General features: G+C 47.0%; 1 long non-coding RNA gene across 1 annotated transcript in view; it reads left to right on the top strand.

Annotated features, from left to right (window-relative positions):
• Positions 1-15,080: 15,080 nt before the first annotated feature.
• Positions 15,081-20,883, top strand: part of LOC144808000 (uncharacterized) — a 41,423-nt gene continuing 35,620 nt past the window's right edge. Inside the window, exon 1 of the long non-coding RNA XR_013606559.1 lies at positions 15,081-16,199. This is a non-coding gene — a long non-coding RNA (uncharacterized LOC144808000). The remainder of the gene's footprint in view (positions 16,200-20,883) is intronic.

Raw genomic sequence — 20,883 nt, 5'->3', positions numbered from 1 at the left:
CAATTTCCCTGATAACCGAGCAAAATAGGACCTCTGTTCCACATTAGGGGCATACACACTGCATAATGTCACGTCCCTCCCATCCAACCACCCCATAACAGCCACAAACCTCCCTTCAGGATCCTCTATCTGTTGAGTCGGCTGGAAGGGAACGCCCGCCCTCACCCAAACCAGTGCACCCCTAGCAAAAGCAGAATAGGTTGTATAAAAAATCTGCCCCCTCCACCGGCGCTGCAGTGCCTGGCCTTCAACTCGGTCCATGTGGGTTTCTTGGAGAAAAGCTATCTGCAACCCTCTGCGCACCAAATTAGCATGGACCCTGTGGTGTCTCAACATCGTATGCATTCCCCGTACATTCCACGTAATGCATTTGAACTCAGGTGATGACCCCATTGTGCGGATTATCCCTATTCCACAACTTCACTCCCTGCATTGGCACCCTCGGTGCTCTAACTACCCCAAAAACAACCCTCAAATTCTCCCCAACACCCCTCCCCAGAAAAGCCTCTAAACAGCAAGTACCCATCCAAACTATCCACTAACAGGCCCTCTGGTAGATACCAGGGATTCACTCTAGGAGCGAAACTAAGGGGGAGCTCTAGCGCCAAGAAGGTCTGGTCCGCAGCCTCACTATATCCAAACGCCAGACCCCACTATAGGAAAATCTTAAGCTCCCCGGAAGGGCTCCCAGGTGGGTGGGCAGTTGCACAGTGCCTCCGAACCACCTTGTCTCTCCCAATTCCCCCTCCGAGGGCAACGCCAGACCCCACTATAGGAAAATCTTAAGCTCCCCGGAAGGGCTCCCAGGTGGGTGGGCAGTTGCACAGTGCCTCCGAACCACCTTGTCTCTCCCAATTCCCCCCTCCGAGGGCAACAGCACCAGGTCCAGTCGACCCCCCTTACTAGTCACTTGAGACACTGCATAAGTTCAGGCATCCACAATCTCATCCACTGTCCCTGGTGTGACGTGCGGTACAGTGACACTCCCTGCGTCGGTCCCATCAGAATCCGTCCCAGCTGACCCTTTTTCCGATTCGATCACTCCCAGCAGTGTCGTACCGCTCGCCTGTGAGATCTCTGTCACGGCCTACAGTGTCCCCAACCTCTCCCTCTCCGTCTGAGTTGTGGAAGGCTTCTGTGTCCCAGGACGCCGTCTTCTGGTGCGTCTTACACGGCGCAGCAGCAGTGCCTCCGTTGTCCGCCACTCAGCACCTCCTGCTGCATCCGTCCCCGCCCGGTAGGATTCCGACCAGCTCCATGCCTTATCGGGGTCTTTATGGAATAATGTTTTGCCATCCAGCGTCACTCGCAAGTGCGCCGGGAACATCTGGAGTATTGAATGCCTTTGTCTCGGAGGGCCTTCTTGACTGCCAGAAACGAGGCTCGAAGTATAATCCGGGAACAGTGACACATTGCTATTGTCCACTCGATATGGGCCAGCAGTGCGTGCTTTATGTAGCAGGAGGTCCCTGTCCTTATAATGGAGCAGGTGGGCCACCACAGGCCTGGGCGGCCTCCCAGGTGTCAGCGGACGGGCAGGCACTCTGTGCGCTCGCTCCAAGGTGTAGAATGGCATCAGGCCCTCCAGAGCAACCTCAGTGCGCAGCCACTGTTGCAGGTAGTCTATCATGCTGTCCCCTTCTACTCCTTCCGGAAGGCCCACCACCCGTATGTTGTTCCGTCTATTTCGCCCTGTGGCGTCTTTGGCACTCCAATCTAGCCCTTGGAGCCTGCGAGTGACTTCTCCCATCTGAACATCCAAGGCTTTCTGAGATGGTTCTAAGACCTCCAAGGAAGTCTCAGCCTGCTTCACCCGATAGGCGTGCTTACATGATCTGCCCGTAGGAGTCCCTACCCCAGCGACACCTGGGCAATGTCTTGTTGGAGTGCTTCTTTTGTGTCCGCGATAGATCGGAGGATATGGTCCACCTGTTGTTGCATCAGCCCCTCAGGGTGCGGGTCAACCACGTCTTGCTTCCTCTGCTCCACCGCCTCATTCTCCCGCTCTGGGTGATCCCCTCCCTGCCGGCCTCATGGTTTTCCCATGGGTGCCAGACTACTTGGTCCCCAGTCCTGGTCTCACCATACAACACCTCCTGTAGTTTGGCAACTTGGGTACCCCTGTTGGGCGGGGATATGGGTTCTCCGAGTCACCAGCCTCCGCCGTCCACTGCGCTCCTGGAGGTTCCTAGCCCTTCTACGCTTCCTGCAGGTGCCCCAACTGAGCAGGCCACTATCATGTGCCCCGGGCCCAATAAAAACACAGCAGCCTTGTCATTAACCCCCGTGTCTGATATAGCCCAGCGGGGTTCCCCAGTCCAAGGCACTCAATGCCAGCCTCCACGGGGGAGGGACCCAACAGGCAGCCACCGAGCAAGTGCTCCAATCTGAGCCAGAGGCCGCTTCAAACCACAGGAGGTGACCGCCCTGGCCCGCCAGCATCACCGCTCATCCGAGCACCCCGGAATGTCTGGCCATCCACGTCCCTAGCCCTAGGGCACCTCAGGGTGCATTGGTCTGCTCCTGTGCCGCCCGCCTTGCGGCTCTGCCACCCCCAGTTCCTGCCGCCAGTCCTGGCCTCATGCTCCTTATCGGCTCCGCTGCAGTAGGCACCTCAGGCCGGAGGGTCCTGGAAGTCCTCACTCTGGTCCACCGGCCAAATTGCGAACGGCCCCAGCGTCACCCGAGTTTTTGAGGCCAGGGACCCCCAGCACCGTACAGCGGCCTTCGCCGTCTTCTCCAGTCCGCAGGGCAGCGTGGGGCTCCACAGCAGGTAGACCCGGCTCCCCGGTCACAGGCAGGCAATCAGGTAGCGTCTCACCAAGCCCCCTTTGGTCGATCCTAGGGGCCTATCTCAACCCTGATGCCAGCACAGCTGCGCAGGGCTCTCGTTCATAGGCTACAGGCGCCGGGACATCCGCTCGTCTTCCTCCGTCAGTCATCGGGAATGCGCGGTCTTCCCTGACTCTCTCCGTCAGCTCCCTTCTCCACTGCGGCCGGGCGCTCCCGGGACCACCCAGGAGCCACACCGCCGGCAACTGCTGCACCTCCCGCTCAGTGCACGGGGGAGAGCAGGACCCCACCGCCGGTGTTCGGCACCCGCCGCTCTCAAGTGGGGAAGCACTCACTCCTCCAGGACATCGGTCCACGCCTCCTCCTGGCCGCTCTCCGCAGATCGACTCGCGGAGATGGCCGCTATTTTCTGCCTGCGTATGCCGGGTCTCTCACTTCCCAGATTCGTAGCTAGGCATCGGGGGGCTACAAAGCACTCGATCTATTGCGGTGCAGGCCCCCGCATCCGAAGGGCACAGGAGCGCCAGTCCGGTGCTCCGTGTAGGATAAACGGTGAGGTCGGCGTGGAGCCCTCAGCTCACACGACCGTCCTCATCGGTGTCCAAGCCACGCCCCGTAACATGTAACATCTATGCCAGAGGATGGGGAAATAGATGTACTTTAGAAGTCAAACTTAGTGTACTGTAACATCTGTGCGAGAGGATGGGAAATAGCTGTTTTTTATAAGTCAAACTTAGTAAACTGTAATTCTCAGAATCTGCCCATATCTCAGAATCTCCTACCAGGAAAACCACCTGGACTTCAAAAAAGTCACTCTGCTGAGCCACCCATCTCCATTCAAAATACAACCCAGAGCGCGGGTCTGTCTTTAGTGCATCTACTTTTCAAGAAGTCTATAGGACTTCCACCACTGCTGTGCTTTGTCAGTTTGAAGACACCACAGGGCTTCTACCTCTGTTGTGCAAAGAGACTGAGTTGTGTTTCTTTTGTTGTCACCTCAGAGTTACTGTAATGAAGTACACCAAGGGTTTCATACTAGAACGCTTTCTACCCATCGTGAAGAAAGCAAGACATTCCGTTCACTACCTGTATTTCAGGTGCCGAAAGTATAAACCTTCCTCAGGCTGCTTCTATTATGAAACTAGGAGTGGTGAAAGGGAGCACCCATTACAGGAATTATTCCAATTTTTCTGAAAACACCAGGCACAATTATGCACTTCGCATCATTTCAATCAACAGTTGCAAGCAACTGGCTGAGAAATTTCGTAAAATCTTTGGGGTGTTGAATTTACTTATGAGAAATTACTTCTACGTATTTTCTTTATGAAGTGATAAGGTTCTTCTCATTTTATGTAAAATTGATGTGCTCAGTGTTTAAAAAGTGAGGTACTACAATGTGCCAAAAGTTTTTAAAAGCTCCTGCCCACGCTCGCCTTCAACGTCATCCGAGCACCACTCTTTAAAAGTCCAACCGCAATTTACACGTGGAGTTGTACGGAGCATGCAGTCGTGTTTCCACACTGCACACGCTCTCCGTGTGGTCATATCTACTAACCTTGGGTGGTTCCTTGGGTCCCCAGTACTTCTATGTCCTCTCAACCTCGTCTTGACCCAAAGTCATGATTCTTATACCACTTTCTTAGTATATGGTTTGGTCCCCCAATGGGTTCCACTGTGTATTCTGTGCTATTTACTGCATTTCTTCGCAAAGTATTGTGTACATTGTGCATATCTCCAGATAGGAGATGTTTGTACATGTTAGAGTACATATAAAATAAATATTTTTATAAATACAGTGTGTGGTTCTTTTTCACTTAATCTATACTATCAGATTGCATTCTGGTAAAAAATGTGCTTTGCACTCCTTCTGGACTAAGACTGAAGGCTGCTCTCCACAGCTACCACTTAGAGAGCTTTCTAAGGTTGTCTAAGAACTCTAACTTCACCATAATGGCTATCTGGACTGGTGCAAGGTGTTGACTTACATAAGTGTAAATCATATACCAGGCCAGCTTCTCACAGTGAGTGACTGAGGGAATGAAGTGTCCTGTTGCATCAAGGATAATGTTAAAAAAATGATGGATGCTAGAAAGTGCATGTCCTCGTCCCTTTCTTCACTTTAGGTGGTACAGACTTTATGTCCCTACCTGGTCTGTGTTGTACTGTAGTGGTGTTGTTAGTGCTTTCTGTAACCCCTTGCAAGGGTTTCAAGCAAGCCGGGCTGAAAACGGCTGAAATGCCAGAAACTGGTCCTCGGAAGCTTGTTTCCGGTTCAGGGAAGGCATGGCTTGGCAGTTCGGGCTGGACTGTTCCCATGAGGCACATGGTCAGACTGATTTGCATATAGCCATGTCTGAACTGGGGTGGCAGAGTGGGCTAAAGAACGGTGATGGATTAAACCCAGATCTGTTGACTGGATGTGAGTGTTTGATTGGTTCAGATGCTCCGTCTATCACCACCCCCCTTTTGTACCGCTTTGTTAGCCATAAGTTGGCAGGGTAAGCTCAGATGTGAGTCCCTTGCTCACTTTGCCACTGGATTCAAGATAGCCGGGCTGAAGACGGCTGGAATGCCAGAAACCGGTCCTCAGAAGCTTGTTTCCGGTCCAGGGAAGACATGGCTTGGCAGTTCGGGCTGGACTGTTCCCATGAGGTACATGGTCAGACTGATTTGCATATAGCCATGTCTGAACTGGGGTGGCAGAGTGGGCTAAAGAACGGTGATGGATTAAACCCAGAACTTTTGACTGGGTGTGAGTGTTTGATTGATTCAGATGCTTTGTCCATCACCCCCCCCCCTTTTGTACCTCTTATCCATAGGTCATGGACATAGGTTTATGCCATCTGAAGCACAGAATACGACAGGGGCATGCCCTTGCTAACAAAATAACAGAGGGAGACGCCTCCTTGGCATCTCTGGTAGAATGGAGTTTTTTCTGGTATAGAGCAATCATGAATGGAAAGTTGGACATAACATATTTTTACACTTCTGGCAGCCTTTGAAGCCTTGGCTTTTGCATTAGCCCAGATCACAGAAACCAAGCTTGTCCCAGAAGAGCCAATTGGCTCGTTTCAGTGTCACTACTTCAGCGCTCGTGGGGCTCTCACCCCCTACCACCAAAACACACTGAAGAGGTATCGAGGGAAAGGGGAGAATCTTGCCTTTCCAATGGTACTCTTCCCTAGTAGATCCCTTCTTGGGGATCACCGCAGGAGGGTGATTCCCAAGCAGGGATCCACCACTAGACATCAGGGAGGGCGAGTAGCCCCCTGGGCAAGGCCCTTTGTTCCCCTCATATCAATTTGGGCATTTTCAGTCTTTCTGCCCCCCCACCCCGGAGGAGCAAAACACACACTCAACACCAGGGATTTTTTTTTTGTATTTAGGGTTGTGGGCTGCACTAAATGGGCACTATAATTAAGCATGGGTGTAAAATCCGATCCGCTCGCGGATTTTGCGGATTTTCAGCAAATTCGCAATCCGCGAACTCTCGCGAACTTACCGAAAATTCGTAAATCCGTGCGAAGCGGATTTTTTGCTTGGTCACACTTGCCAACTAGAATACTATACAATTTCGCGGGAGTAAACACTTGCGAACACGTAGATGCGGCGGGAAGCAACAATCTCGCAATTGCGAGATTGCAAAATTTGCAATTTCGCACAAGAAATCCACCAGCAGGCAGCGTAAACCTTGAAAATTATGATTTTTATCAGAATAACTCCTCAGGTTGACATTTGCCTGCACTTTTTTTTTGCAAGGAGTCCATTTTGGGGGGGGGGGGGGTGGTGGGAGGAAGGAAGTGCCCCACAGTCTCCAACTTGCTGTTCCTGTCCAGCAGGCTCCTCCCAGTGCTTTCTTCTTGTGCTGGTCACTTTGATTTGGATCTTGACCTGGAAGGATTACTTTTTGTGGATGCTGCTGGATATTTGGATTTTTGCAAAACTGAAAGCACTCAGCAGGTGCAAAAGTTCAATCTTATCATTAGTAACCATTCCCTGCAGTGCCTGGAAGGATTACTTTTTGTGGATGCTGCTGGATATTTGGATTTTTGCAAAACTGAAAGCACTCAGCAGGTGCAAAAGTTCAATCTTATCATTAGTAACCATTCCCTGTAGTGCTTCCTGAGGGGCCACTTCAGAGTTCAGTTGCCTACTTGCAACTATTCTATGACCCTGCTCTGACCCTCACAGCAGGCTCAGAGAATAGCTACAAGTATACAACAAAGGTCCTATTAAAAAAAATACACTGCAACAGAAAGCAATTACAGATAAGGAACCAGGTGCCAGCCTGGAAGTTCAAATTCAGTGACACATTAATCAGCCCCTAATTCATTCATGTCAGTTGAGGCAGGGCAGGTGTGCTTTCCCCCCCCATAATCTACAGTGATGAACTAGAGGGTGGCATGGGTGAGCCAGAGGGTGGCATGTGTGAGCCAGAGGGTGGCAGTGGTGAAACAGAGGGTGGCAGTGGTGAAACAGAGGGTGCTGTGATGAACCAGACGTAGAAACAACATGGTCACGACCGTTGCTACCTGACAAGTAAGTTCGCGTTTGCGAACTGGTAAAAAACCCTTGCGAAATGGCAGAAACACTTGCGAACACAAAAAAAAAAGGAATCCGCAAAATTCGCGAGAGTTCGCGGATTTTGCGGATTGCGAATCGGTAAATACGCAATTTCGCGGATTGCCAATTCGCAAAATCCGCCCATGCTTAACTATAATGCCCCACCCCTCCCAATATTTGTCAGTCTTTCTGCCCCCTGGGATGCAGATGGGGGCAATTGCTGCTCCTCCACATTGCACCATATTTTGTTTTATTAAAAAAGGAGTGGGGGCTTCCCACAATGGGCATGTCAATGCCCCCATCCCCATAACAAGAGGGCAATTCTTTTTGCCGCCCCTGGAAGGCAGGTGGGGGTTATAACCTCGATCTGTCCACGTGGGGCAGAAAGCCATCTAGACACCAGGGATTCTTTTTTTTGAATTGCTTATGGGTAGGAGCTGCCCTAAATGGGCACTATAATGCCCCCACTCCTCCCAAAAAATTGCCACAGTCTTTGTCTTTCTGTCTCTCCGGGGTTGCAGATGGAGGCAATAGCCCCCGATCTGAAAGCCCCCCTCCCCCCTCCCAGGCCAGAGCAGAAAGCCCACTAGGCACCAGGGATGATTGTTTTATTTTTTATAAAAGAGGGTTGGGGGCTGCCCAAAATGGGCTTGCCAATGCCTCCTTCTCCAACAAAAAATAGCCACAGTCTTTCTGGCCCCATGGGGCAGGGGGCAGAAAGGGGACAATATCCCCAAACTGGCCCCCGCGGGGAAAGAAAGCTCACTATGCACCAGAGATATGTTTAGGGGCATGTCAGGGAGTGCCCCTTAGGCAACAGTTTTTCCCACATTTTGACTGCTTCAGGTCCCATTGGGGGTAGATCAGCGATATTTTTAGTCACATCTGCTCCCAAGGGGGCAGAAAACCACTAGACACTAGTGAATCTTTCTGTGTGTGTGAGTGTGTGTGTGTGTGAGTGTGTGAACTGGAGTTCGGCTGATGGTCTATGTTTACTGCTGATAGGCTGGCTGTGTGTGAGCCTGCATTTTGTTGGCAGTGTGAGTGGACTTGTACATAGCTAGCAGTGTGTATGGGCTAGCACTCGGCTGGCCGTAAGCACAGACTGTCACTTGGCTAGCAGTCTGCATGGATGGCAACTGTCTGGCAGTGTGTGTAGACTATTACTTGGCTGGCGATGTGTGGATTGTGGCTTGGCTGGCGATGTGCATGAATGGCACTTGGTTGGTGGTGTGAGTGGATGGCGCTTGGCTGCAGTGTGGCTTGCATGGATGCCCCAGCATTTTCTTACCCAGAATCCCCTGCCACTTTTTGACACTTTATACTCATGTCCAGTCTCATTTCTTTTTTAAACCTATTAACAGTGAACAAATTAATCAGACTGCACCTTATCCATAACACCATCTGAGATACTGCACCAGATTTGCTAGAAGTAATCATTTGTCATCTGACAAAGTGGGCACACTTAAAAATAAGGCATTTTTGTGTTTAGAGTATCACCTGGTGATTACATGCCAGTGAAAAGTAAATGACCATTCATTGTGGGCAGAGAGAAATGTATGTGTCGATAGAGGAGATGTTCCTTGAACTGGATCGGGCCTGATGCCTCTTTGTTTCTTCGTTGATGTCTTCACAGCAGCCATCCCACGCAGACGCACGGGAAATGAGACTGATTCAGGTCTAGTACCATATCTTTGTAGAAGTCAAACGGTAAGAAATTAGACACAGGTTAAAATAGAGGGCTCTGTTGTGGGTGGATTTGGGTTTGTGGAGGTGGGTAGGAGCTTTCACTGATTTTCCTTGGTATCTAGTCAACTAATGTTTGTTTAATTTTGAGCAGCCCATTACAACACCCCAATGTACATACAGAAGAGATTGAATCAATTCAGATGCGGTGCTGGAGATGTCAAGATCATTCAAAGGATCATGATACTTTCTGTGTCTTTGGGTTGTGCTAGGTTGCTGGAGAGAGACACCCACAATCGGAGAATAAAAATGCTTTTAATTTAAAATACACACACACACACACACACAAGAGGTTTCTTGTTTCTAGTTGTTTTCCTTCTTTGAGCGTATTTCAGTGTGTGTGCAAGCGTGTGAGTATGTAGACATGTGTGAATGTGGCTTTATTTTTTGTACATTAAACCTACTTATTTATATTTGCTTGTTTTTCCAGTAGGGTTCTTTTGATGTTGATGAAATACACATTCTGCCTGCAAAGCAAATGGTTAAGAAAAGTGTTTATACAGCTAGCTTGAATACAAAGCCAAAAATCCATCTGTCGGAGGAGGACAATTGTCCAGAGCTTCTCCTCTGCCACATGAGTCTCTCCTACTGGGCCTCATGTTGGGCCCACAGCCACTCACATTTTCTCCTTTACTCCCCGGTTGAACACCCACTTCTTCCCTTCTCCCTCCTCTTTCCATCAACAGGCACTCCTGTTTGATGCCCCAGGCAGTCCAACAATTGTCCCTATGCACTTTGTCCTTTCATCTTTCTAACCACAAGAGCCAGCTATCACAGGGAGGTAAGCCTGGAGCAGAACCAAGAGTCATGATAGCATCCAGTGGAATTATTTTTTTAATAAGAAATTAAAGTTGTATTTTTGTGTGTGAGTGCATGTCTGTCTGTGTGCGACTACATGTGTGTTGGAATGTGCATGCATGTGTATCTCAAACTCTGCATGCATGTATGAGGAGTGTGTGAGTGCATGTCTGTCTGTGTGCAACTACATGTGTGTTGGAATGTGCATGCATGTGTATCTCAAACGCTGCATGCATGTATGAGTGTTGCGCCCACTGCCCGCCCTGGTAGATTGCTAGCCCATGTACAGTGGTCCGAGTTTTTATCCAGCTGTGGATCTTGGTATTATCTCCTGAGGCTTTTTTATATTCTGCTTCCCTCAGTTATCAGCTTATTTCCTCTACAAGTCTGAGGAAGCCATGGCTGCTCTACCCTCATTCCATCCACTAACCCACCGGCTCTCACCAGATTGATGTCATTTCCTTCCACTCCATCCATACACAACGCTTCTTGCCAATCAATGTTTATGTTTATGTAGTTAAGGACTCAATTCATGACGTCATTACTTTTAGGCTTCTGAGATGTTCTATGTGGTAATGGCTGGGGGTGAGTGGACTGTCCATGTTTCCTTAGTCACTACTTTCATACCTTCCAAGTTAGCTCAGTGTAAAACACTGATGCGCCTGGATAGATTTTGGTCTTTCCTGACATTGGTGGGTATTTAAACCATGGGAAACTATAAAAGATGCCTTTTCTTTATAAATGACATTAAAGGTAAAATCAACTTCCTTTTCTAAGAGTTTGTGCTTATCTTCCTACTAAGCAAAGAAAATGCTGAGGACTGTAGGCAGCTCAGACATGACAGAGGTTGTGACAATGTTTAGTGCAGTCGACTCCTGCACTCAGTTTATCTTGATGCCCTTTTTTAATGTCCTCACAGCTACCAGATTGGCCTGTCATGGGAGCATCCCAGGGACTGCGATCATAGCTCAGGTGCTGGGATATGAATCACGGTGGGACAGAAATGGTAGGTAAGAGGGGAGGTAAGTGGATTGAGTTGGAACCGTGTCTGTGAATGCTTTTCCTTGGGCTCCCACGCCAGTGATGAAGAAATTGCCTCTATTATAGTTATCCAGCATGACATGTCACGTATATTGACCATTGTCCCTCACAACATCTAACACTCACCTCGTCCAGTTCGTTGCAATAGTGTCTTCATTGGAAGGCGCTCACTATGATTCACAATCGACTCTTCTTTCCCATCCCCAGCATAGGCTGATGTCGGTACACATCTTTCAAACAACTGTTGTGAGTTGACAATGCAATGCTTTCTATCTATGATAGGAGATTTATTGTGCTTGATTGCTCAAGAGCATATTTATTTTCATATCACCTCCATCAATATCCCATACAATAGAGATTTGCATTGGATCAATAGCGTAATCATCTACAATGTCTCTGTTGTGTCTTGAAATCCATGATGACAGTTTTTAAAAATTGTGCCTTGTGACTGCACATTGGAGGGGAGAAATAGAATGCAATGTTGATCCTGACAATGGCAAGTAATAGTCTTATTCTTACCCAATGGCTCTGTACAATAGACATCCTAACAAGGTCAAACTATAAACATTTAGGAGTATCCCAATATACATTCTTAGCCAATCCATCTCATTTCGCACTCTGGTTCCGTTGTCTATGGCACACCCATCAGACCCTGGCATTTCTCAATATGTCAACAATGTCCAGCATTCTCTAAGGGCCATCACCATGACAGATATATGCACCTTTGTGGATGCCACAACATGCCAGGATTTATTACCGTTGATCTCAGAGTTTTATTAGTAGGTGGCTATTGTGCCATAAATTGCCACAAGTTTCCAACAAATTTATAAGCATTATGCGACTGTCATCATTTTATCATGGGTAGACAATGTGAATTCACTGATGAAAGTAGCAAGTTGACAAGAATTATCATCTTTGTGCTAGGGCCGCCATTCTACTGGGTGTGAATGGACAACATGCATTGGATGGCCCGCAAGCTGCCAAGTATTTCCACCATTAAGTGGGGACCAGCGTTTTATCACACATGATCAATCAGTGTCATCCTACAGATCCCCACAAGCTGCCAACAATTAGGACCATGGTACCTGGGCTATCAAATTACCATGGTGGGCACATCACTCACACGCTCTTCATAAATCCATGCAGTCTCAGATACACATGCATGGGCATAATGACACACACATATGTGCCCACACAAACACACACACACACACAGGCATGCACTCTTACATTCAACAATAAATAACTTCCCCTGGGTGCTGTTATCATGACTCCTGGCTCTGCTCCACGCTTACCTCAGCTCACAGCTGGCTTTGCAAGGGTAGAGGCCTGAATGGACAAAATGTTTAGGGGGAAGTGTGGGGCTGCCTGAGGGATCAAGCGGGAGTGCCCGTTGGCAGGAAGGAGATAGCAAGAGAAATACCTGATGAGGAGGAAGGAACAAGCGGGTGCTCCTACGGGGGAGGTGGAAGACGGCAGGCCTGTGGAAGTAAAGGAGAAAGCAGCAGTGGCTTTGGGTAGCAGAAGTATGAGGCCAAGTGGTGGAAGGCTAGTGTCGAAGGGGAGCAGCTCTGACAAACTTTCCTTCTCCGACAGATGGATTTTTCCCTTGCTATACAAGCTTGCTGTATAAACACGTAACCATTTGCTTTGCAGGCAGGATGTTTATTTCATCAGCATGAAATAATTATAATGGGAAAACAAGCACATTTAAATAAGTAGGTTTAATTTACAAAAAATGAGACATTCACATGCATGCAGAAACACTACAGTAAACTAAAATGAACAAGGAAAACAACCAGAAAAAAATCAAAACTCTACTTTGTGTTTTCTTTTAGCTAAAGCATTTTTTTCTCCTGTTGTGGGTGTCTCTCTCCAGCATGCTGGCACAACCACAAAGACACAGAAAGCATCATGGTCGTTTCAATGTTCTTGACCTCTCCAGCACCACATCGGAATAGCTCAAATTTCATCAGTAGATTGGAGTGTTGTAATAGGCTGCTAGAAACTGGTCAACTAAACTGTAAGGAAGTAAGCAATACACATCAATCCTTCGAATCCATCTCAGTGAATTCCTAGATTTCATGGGTCTCGAGAAAGATTCAGTCCAGGAGAAAATCACTCTCTCCAGAAACTGGTTAGTCAGCCCTCGAGGGCTTCTCCAGCTAAGACATGTGGACTACTTCATGCAGGAACCTCTAGGAGTGCGCATGGATAGCAGGAATTGTACTCGGGGTTCTGATACATGACACTGTGCAGGGAAAGGGGGAACCGCTGGGCTGTTGAACTGCAGATATGGCTGAACCCCTTAGTGCTGTAGAACTGCAGATATCGCTGAACCCCTTAGTGCTGTAGAACTGCAGATATCGCTGAACCCCTTAGTGCTGTAGAACTGCAGATATCGCTGAACCTCTTAGTGCTGTAGAACTGCAGATATGGTGAAACCTCTCAGTGCTGTAGAACTGCAGATATGGCTGAACCTCTCAGTGCTGCAGAACTGCAGATATGGCGAATCCTCTCAGTGCTGTAGAGCTGCAGATATGGCTGAACTTCTTAGTGCTGTAGAACTGCAGATATGGCTGAACTTCTTAGTGCTGTAGAACTGCAGATGTGGCTGAACCTCTCAGTGCTGTAGAACTGCAGATATGGCTGAACCCCTTAGTGCTGTAGAACTGCAGATATGGCTGAACCCCTTAGTGCTGTAGAACTGCAGATATGGCTGAACCCCTTAGTGCTGTAGAACTGCAGATATGGCTGAACCCCTTAGTGCTGTAGAACTGCAGATATGGCTGAACCTCTCAGTGCTGCAGAACTGCAGATATGGCTGGAAATTGGGAATTTGGTTCCCTCTGTATCCTCTGCAACTTGCAGCCTCACTGACATAACTTCTTTATGGGACTGCTACGAAGGAAAAGGTGTTATTTTTAGATGGTGCGGGATTCTCCTCTAGCATTGGAGATTATTCAAAATAAGTGAATCCTTAAATAAAACTGTTGCTAATCGTGCTACAGGTACATGCTAATTCACCCGTCACTCCCCATGATGCCACAGAGCCTTCATTGATTATGTAGACATCACTCTACGTAAGCTGAGCAACCTGGGAAGTGTAGTCTGGTGTTGGGACTGGGCATATTTATGGTGGACTGAGAGCAGGGTTAATGTAGGCGGCTCTTGGACTGGGCCACGCTTCACACCCTTTTGGGGTATTTACAGTTGTCTATGTGGCCATCAAGAGACAGAACTACACAGGGGAGCAGCTTGGTGATTGTCAGCTTCATACTGTACGATACTGAGGTAAATTGGGTAAGTGAAAGCGGCTGTCAGTAGATTGGGAATTAACCATAGAGTTTAGTGTTTCCTTTTCCCACCATGCCTGTATTTCATATACAATTTATTTGTGTATCTGAAATTGTGCATAATTTTGCTTATGCAAATTAGGATGCGTAGGTTTGCTATGATGAAACATCATAATATAATAATGATAATCCACATTTTTAAAGCGCGAACAATCACCCATAAGGGTGTCCAGGCGCTGGGAGCCGCCGGGAAGATTAAGCAAGCTATTGCCCAGAGTCACATGGTGCTGAGCTAATCTGCCGCCGGCGCGGGGGATCGAACCGTGGTCCCCAGATTCCAGCGTCAGTCGCCCTGGCCGCGGCGCCACACCTCTCATCAAGCTAACCATTCAAGAAGTGGACTGCTGCCACAGTTTAAAGATAAATAATGAGGTGATTCGATGAACAAAATGTTTCCAAATTGACCCACCCACTGGCCGCGCTACAGCGGCAGCTGCCCTCGGCAGCTCTCCTCCCTCTGCACACTTTATCAGAACTCTCTCCAAGAGTGCATCACACTTCCAGAACACTCTCTGACCAGACACACCACCGTATCTCAACAGGCTGACAGTCCCACTTAGGCACTAAGACCGTATGTATGTTCTCTTTTTGCAACTGGATTGCTGTAGTCATCCCCCTGAACTAATGGGGCTGTCACTTTCATCTTAATCAAGACTCTGACCTGGGACCTGACGCTATATATTTATATCCATCTGCCATGCAAAGGAGAACACTGCCACTCACAAATTAATATATGCATATTTCATGCAGGCTGTTTCCTTTGTACAGTTCTCACTCATTTGCTGTACTTCATAAAATCTAAAATGGCTTCTGTGGTTTCAGTGATCTAGCTGCTTGCCTAAGGTGACCTTGATGGGCTTCTAATGTAAACTTGGATATCCTTTTTACATATGGTACATGGTCTTGGTATGACAATGGAGGATACTCAAAGCATGTGAATGTGTGAAAGATACAAATGCCGGGGAAATAGCGCAGGTAAGGTTTTTATCCTCTATCCCCTGTGACTTCCCAGAAACTTTGTTGATGGTACGGGAGTATCTGTGATCATCTTTCTGCTTCGGCAAAATACCAAGGGGTGCTGATCTGGATTGAAATTAGAGGGGGATTTTTCACTGTGGAAAGGGATTTTGTGTGCCGGTTGGATGAAGTTTTGCCTGATGACCTCTTTTGGGACCTTCACAGACCCCACCACTCACCACTCACAAGAGAGTGTGATGCAGAGAAGCGATCCAAACCTTATGCTGTCTGGAGTGGAAGGGTAAGTGCATTGATAGACAGGGCTTCCAAGGGGTGGAGTGAGACGAGGTGAATAATAGTATTATCCAACTGAAGTGCAGTTGTCGTGTGACAGTGCAATTCTGCAGTAAATGAAAGTACCTATACTGGATAATACCCAGTGATTACAAGCACCCCACACAAAGGCTGCACAATATTTCCTGTGCTCACTGTGCCGTAAGACTCCTGCTGCACCTCACTGACGGCGAAGCATTACGGAGTCGCATGTTCGCTCATTCAGAGAGGATATGGCCTAGCAGATCATGGTGGAACCACCCCTACTGGAGTGAGCGCCAAGAGTGATTTGCATTTAATTGTTGCATATGGTTGGTCTGTAGTAGCAAAGTGAGCAAAACTCAGTGAACTGGAATGAAGCGAAGAGTAATTACCAATCACTGGGAACAATTCAAGCCTTAGAACATTCACTTTGTTGATCGTATCGCTAGAGGTCGTCTGATGCACGTTTTTAGTGTCTTTCAGAGCAACCAACTTGGCCTGGAAAAGAGAAAAATAAAGAGTGCACGGCCATTGAACTATATACCGGCAGGATCAAGAGCCCGAGTGAATGCTTTGGAGGTGGACAGACCACGGAAATCCCTCCTACCATACACAGCCACAAGTGAGAGGGTGAGTGAGAACAGGCATCCTTTGGAGGGAGATAGACCATGCAAAGCCCTCCTACCATATACAGGCAGGATCCAGAGCCCAAGTGGAGCAGGCATCAGTTGGAGGGGGATAGACCCTGCAAAGCCCTCCTACCATACGCAGGCAAGATTGAACGGGTGACTGAGAGCAGGCATCCTTTGGAGGCGGATAGACCAAGCAAAGCCCCCCTACCAGATACAGGCATCCAGAGCCCAAGTGGAGCAGGCATCAGTTGGAGGGGGATAGGCTACGCAAAGCCCTCCTACCGTACACAAGCAAGATTGAGGGCATGAGTACGAGCAGGCGTCCTTTGGATGGAATGAGCCATGTGTTTGAGTCTTTCCTTAGTTCTCCATGCATGCTACTTAGTCCTCTATCAATGGCCTCCTTTAAATCTGCCCTAAAGCCTCATTCCTTGCTGTCCCTCCTTAGCTGAAACTGACCAAACTCTAATCTAGCCCCCCTCCAGTAAAAATGGTTAGGACCGTTGTTAAAGATAGTTTACAACTTCTTCACTCTAAATCCTTGTTTGCGTAGGTAAGAAGGTACAATCTATCTATATATATAAAAACAAAAGAATGTCTGTCTGTCTGTTTGTCCTTTATGCATTACTACACAATTCATCCGATCGCCATGAAATTTTGGGAAGTTGTTGAGTACACTCCCGCGAAGGTTCCTGGCATAATTTCTTGTAAATATCGGCTTCCCAGGGCCCTCATAATCTTTCTAATACTGATGTACACACCAGACGGAAAAAGCAACAAATCGTGTATCCACAAGCACTCGAATAAATAAATAGAATTAAAACACCATTCATCCGATCACCATGAAACTTTGGGAAGTTGTTGAGTACACTACCGCGAAGGTTTCTGGCATAATTTTTTTAAAATATTGGCCCCCCAGGGCCCTCATAATCTTTGGAATACTGATGTAAGAAGATGGTACAATGAAAATTAAAAAATACATGAACGTTACCTAAAAAATCAAATTATTCTTAATTTGTTTGTTTTCTTACTCATTGCTGTCATACCTTTTAAGTTTATGGAAAAACACTCGACCTGCTAGCCTTGCTCCTGTAGAAAATGTATCAGATCCAGAATCCTGAAGACCAGCTTATACCTTGTTGGTCCAACAGCACAACCACCAACAATCACCACATAGATGTCTTCTTCAATCTTCCGAGCACAGCCTGGTTGCTTTACCCTTGAGGTATGATTTAAGTGGCCAGAACCCATCTGTCTTTCCTAATATCTTTCCCAAGGTTGCTTTTCACTCCTTGTCCCTCTCCAATTCTTCTCTTTTCTTAATCACCACAACTTTCTTATTGGTCTCTGCACAGAAGGTGTATTTATTATGGGTACTGTATCGATCCCCCTGTTTCTGACCCTTGTCTGGTTAATAATTAACTAGCAGCCATTCAACTGCACAGAAATCCGTTATCTGATTAGCCACACAACGGCACAGAAGCCCGTTATCTGATTAGGTCATAGCGCATGCCATCTCATTAGGCAAGCACTATTCCTCCAGCCCCCTAATAGGCATACGGTGTTCTCAAACCAAATCAAACCTACCACGATCTGGGAAATCCCCACAGCCATTGTTTTGATTTAGCCGAGAACTTCAGTAAAGAATGTGCGAACGATCAAGTTCGTATGACATCCTTATTGACGTATTTATGTCCATCCTTACGTCAATCCCGGCACCTTTCAGGTATAAATAATACCGACATTGCCTTAAGCAAACACATGAGGTGGTGACAAGATTGGAGCAGCGAGACTTGCCGAGGAGCCCAGCTGACAGCGAAGCCCACAGACGCTGCCCCTCCTTTCTGACGCGCTGAGAGAGAGAGAGACGCTGCTTTTCTCCTGCCGAGAAATCCAGCCCCGGCGCTTCCAAGCAGCCCTCGCAGGCAGCTGGAATATCAAGACCTGAGATAGAGATACCAGCCCTCCAGCCTTCTAAACTCCCAGGTACTGAACTGAATCATCCTTTGTAGAGAATTCTTGAAGCAGACCCTTGGCAAAACAAACTTAACTTAAACTGCTACTTATCTACTCCCACCACGTATTAGGCTTAGGTCAGGTACATTGGGGTAGGCGTAGTTAGAAGCACCAGTTGAGTACGATTAGTCAATGTATATATGTATGTATCTATTTTATTCATTTTAAGTATCCTATGGCTAAGAAACCATATCAATGCTTTTACAGTATTATTTTATAATTCTGTTATTACTGTATGCACTTTACTTAAATCTAAGTATTGCAATAATAGCGATTCATTTCTCTTGTACGAGAAAAGAGACTGATCAATAAATAACATCTTTTTATTGAACACGCCCGTCTCTTCCTTTTCTCTACAATCTGGTGAAACTAAGAATGCACTGAACTGACTGAGTAAAATAAGTTGTCTTTTGTTTTCACACGACTCTAGAGATACACTCTTGATTAGGGGAGAGCAAAGTTGTCATGTTCTATGGTTGTCAGAAACTAAATCCCTTCTTGTCTATCCAGGGAGGTTCAACTCCTCCTTGCCTATTCGAGAAAGTTTCTAGTGAACTCTGAGCTAGCTGGCACACACATAACTTTAAGTCTAATATCGTCAGTAGAAGACCTAGTTAACCTCTGTCCTACGTCTATACTATTGAAGATATTATTCCAATGCGCAGAGCCTATTGGGATAATAGGAACTACACTACAAAACAGTGTCTGAGTTTTCAGCACAGATAGCAATGGATAATTGTGCTTGATCACCCCCATACACACCAAAAATACAACTTTCAAGCTTTATTCAGTACATTGGTGCTACCAGTAAGTGCCGCCCTAAGGCTTTCTTACCTCGCCAAAAAGCATCAGCCCTGTGCACGGAAAACAGATACACCAAACTAGATTTTTCATCATATGTTTACATTCCTCTGACAGCATCAAAACAGGCGTTTTGGTCCCAATATATGTGTGTTTGTCGATATCGATATTCATTGGAACTACAGGCTGATGGACATGGAGGATTCTGTTCTGAGTGTGGTCTTGTGTTCTTGTCTGATACTTTTTGTTCAAATCTTTACATTTGCCAGACTTGCATACCTCAGGTGGCACACAAAAGAGAAGCATCGCATTGGTGGTGCAACTCACAGCAAAGGGTAAGTGACAGGGTGCCAGTGGGCATACCCATGTGCCTGTTTGTTTTGTTCCCACTGTGTGCTTGGTTATAATGTTCTAGCAAAGGAATCCTATTCAAATCGACTAATCTTTTATACCCTCTTTCCCCTAAATGATCTACCATATCAGTAAAGTAATTTTCCTATGCACCACTGAAGACACCATTTAGTTTAAGGGGCAGACTTACTATTCACGCAGTGCAGCGCGCATTGCAGCGCAGCAAGCATGGTTGCTGTGCTGCTTTGGGTGAAAGGAAGAGAGCGGACAGTACCATATCTATAAAGATTCAGCACTGTTGCGCTCTACCGAAGCACTGGTTCGTCTTCTGTATGTCTAGCTCTAAGCACCGACCTGTGCACCATAGAGTGAAGATGTGGTGTAACTCTAGAATATGTTTTGTACTAGAAAGAAACCCTTTCAGTTAAAGTGCTTTGCTGAGACATGTTTTTTAAACGTTCCCACTTTCTACGTCTTCTGTACGCACAAGCAAAGACAGAAGATGTGGTACCCAAACACGTATTTTCACAGACGTTGCCTCCTCCAGAGGGAGGCTATCATTTTTTGGTGCATCGGCCTGTCTACCCTTTATAGTATAAAGGACTTTGTCTCAAACTTCATTTGTGGTTTCACGGGAATGCCCATGTGTCAGCCTTGGAATCCCCCTTGGAACTAATAAAGATACTCTGCTTTACGTTTATTCAACTTTCCAGCACAAATAAATCTTTGCGCTCAAAAGTACTTTATCAGGACTATGCACTGATGCACATTTATTTTTGTGACTTGCTCTGGTGCAAAGGCTTGATACATCTGCCTCTACATTCTTATTTCATTTAACATACACTGATGTCACTTCCATCCACCTTGCTTCATGTAACTACTTCACGCGTACACCATGCTTATTGACAAACATTAATGTTTATTTGTTTAGTTAAGCACTCAACAGGATGGATTGATACAGAATGAGAGTTACTGCATGACTGTCACATTGTGTTTAATTGTATTGGTAAGTGACTGTACAAGTGTGGAGGGAGGATATCGCATAGTGAGGGCTTTCACCTGTTTCTACCGTGGCCTCCAGCTGTTCAGGCAAGAGTACTAAACATGAAGGGGATTATTTACAAGCCCCTTGCGCCGCCGGTATGCCACTTTTTCCCGTTTTAAAAGTGATGCACCGATGGCGCAAGGGAGTTGTAAATAAGCCCCGAAGAAGGCACACACTGCACAGAGCCATATTCGGACATGGTATCCCACTTCTGTTGATCTGGCACAGTTTGTGCACTCTGTACTGTCCTAGCTGGGACTGGGAACTATGCTCAGCCATGTGTCCCTCATCCCACTGCTAGAAGGTTGACTGCTTTGATTCCTAGATGGTGCTGGTGGAGCTTGATTTTGTACTGCAGTATGAGAGTGCTGAACTTTCAGTGCAGTTTGAAGCTTAGGAAAAGTGGGACTTTTTTGTTGAGGTGTGATTGGTCGAGACTTATTGCATACAGAAAAGAAAGGTGAATAAC

The sequence above is a fragment of the Lissotriton helveticus genome, chromosome 1_2 (genome assembly GCF_964261635.1).
Source record: "Lissotriton helveticus chromosome 1_2, aLisHel1.1, whole genome shotgun sequence".
Taxonomy (NCBI): domain Eukaryota; kingdom Metazoa; phylum Chordata; class Amphibia; order Caudata; family Salamandridae; genus Lissotriton; species Lissotriton helveticus.
The sequence above is the reverse complement of the archived record's forward strand: the minus strand, read 5'-3'. Positions and strand labels throughout refer to the sequence as shown.